A 2,493-nucleotide genomic window follows, 5' to 3' on the forward strand; every position below is an offset into this window, starting at 1 on the left:
TTTGAGTAAAACCCCAGACCCCGTTCCAAAACTGGAACTGGCACAATTACCCCAGCCAACTCTAGGTCTGAAACACATTTCAGAAACACATGAGCCTTTACTGGGTTTACTGGAATGCGTGAGAGAAAAAATCTTCTCACAGGCGGCCTTACCTTGAAACCTATTCTGTACCCTTGTGAAACAATGTTCTGAATCCAAAGACTTTGAATCGAATTTATCCAAACATCTTTGAAAAATCGTAACCTGCCCCCTACCAGCTGTGCTGGAATGAGGGCCGCACCTTCATGCGGATTTGGGAGCTGGTTTTGACTTTCTAAAAGGTATGGATTTATTCCAGACTGGAGGTTTCCAAACGGAAACTATTCCTTTAGGGGAAGGGTCAGGCTTTTGTTCCTTATTCTGAAGAAAGGAACGAAAACGATTAGCAGCCCTATATTTACCTTTAGATTTTTTGTCCTGAGGCAAAAAGGCTCCCTTCCCCCCAGTAACAGTTGAAATTATTGAATCCAACTGCGAACCAAATAATTTATTACCTTGGAAAGAAAGAGAAAGCAACGTTGACTTAGAAGTCATATCTGCATTCCAAGACTTAAGCCATAAAGCTCTTCTAGCTAAAATAGCTAAAGACATATACCTGACATCAATTCTAATTATATAAAAAATGGCATCACAAATAAAGTTATTAGCATGTTGAAGAAGTTTAACAATGCTATAAGCATTATGGTCTGACACTTGTTGCGCTAAAGCCTCCAACCAGAAGGTGGAAGCTGCAGAAACATCAGCCAAAGAAATAGCAGGTCTTAGAAGATTACCTGAACACAAATAAGCCTTCCTTAGAAAGGATTCAAGCTTCCTATCTAAAGGATCCTTAAAAGAAGTACTATCTGCCGTAGGAATAGTAGTACGTCTAGCAAGAGTAGAGATAGCCCCATCAACTTTGGGGATTTTCTCCCAAAACTGTAATCTATCAGATGGCAAAGGGTACAATTTCTTAAACCTTGGAGAAGGAGTAAATGAAGTACCCAGACTATTCCATTCCCTAGAAATTACTTCTGAAATAGCATCAGGAACTGGAAAAACTTCTGGAATAACTACATGAGGTTTAAAAACTGAATTTAAACGCTTATTAGTTTTAATATCAAGAGGACTAGACTCCTCCATATCTAATGCAATCAACACTTCTTTAAGTAAAGAACAAATAAACTCCATCTTAAACAAATATGAAGATTTATCAGTGTCAATATCTGAGGCAGAATCTTCTGAACCAGATAGATCCTCATCAGAAATAGATAAGTCAGAATGATGGCGGTCATTTAAAAATTCATCTGAAATATGAGAAGTTTTAAAAGACGTCTTACGTTTACGAGAAGGAGGAATAACAGACAGAGCCTTCCGAATAGAATTAGAAACAAATTCTCTTACATTAACAGGAACATCCTGAACATTAGATGTTGAAGGAACAACAACAGGTAATGGATTATTACAAATGGAAATATTATCTGCGTTTGATAGTTTATCATGACAACTAACACAAACTACAGCCGGAGGAACAGTTACCAAAAGTTTACAACAAATGCACTTAGCTTTGGTAGAACCAACATCAGGCAGCGTCTTTCCAGAAGTAGATTCTGATCTAGGGTCAGATAGTGACATCTTGCAATATGTAATAGAAAAAACAACATATAAAGCAAAATTATCAAATTCCTTAAATGACAGTTTCAGGAATGGGAAAAAATGCAATACAAAACAAGCCTCTAGGAACCAGAAGCAACTAAAAAGTGAGACTGATATAATGTGAAAAAAACTGTATGACGCCCATATTTTTGGCGCCAAGTATAACGCCCACATTTTTTGGCGCCAAGAATGACGCCCATATTTTTTGGCGCCAAAAACGTCCGCAACACACACGTCAAAAATGACGCAACCACATGAAAATTTCCGGCGTCAACTATGACGCTGGAAATGGCAATTTTTTTGCGCCAAAAAAGTCTCGTGCCAAGAATGACGCAATAAATTGAAGCATTTTCTGCACCCGCGAGCCTAATAGCCCGCAATTTAGAAAAAAAGTCAAATGAAAATTTTTAAGGTAAGAAAAATATAATGCATTTTCCCAAAAAAATGAAACTGACAGTCTGAAAGAAGGAATACTGATTATCCTGAATCATGGCAAATATAAGTTTAATACATATATTTAGAACTTTACATATAAAGTGCCCAACCATAGCTTAGAGTGTCATAAATAGAAATAAGACTTACCCTAAGACACTCATCTACATATAGTAGATAGCCAAACCAGTACTGAAACGAGAATCAGTAGAGGTAATGGTATATAAGAGTATATCGTCGATCTGAAAAGGGAGGTAGGAGAAGAAATCTCTACGACCGATAACAGAGAACCTATGAAATAGATCCTCGAGAGGAAGACCATGGTATTCAAATAGGCAATACTCTCTTCACATTCCTCTGACATTCACTGCACTCTGAGAGGAAAAC

The sequence above is a fragment of the Bombina bombina genome, chromosome 5 (assembly GCF_027579735.1).
Source record: "Bombina bombina isolate aBomBom1 chromosome 5, aBomBom1.pri, whole genome shotgun sequence".
Lineage (NCBI taxonomy): Eukaryota > Metazoa > Chordata > Amphibia > Anura > Bombinatoridae > Bombina > Bombina bombina.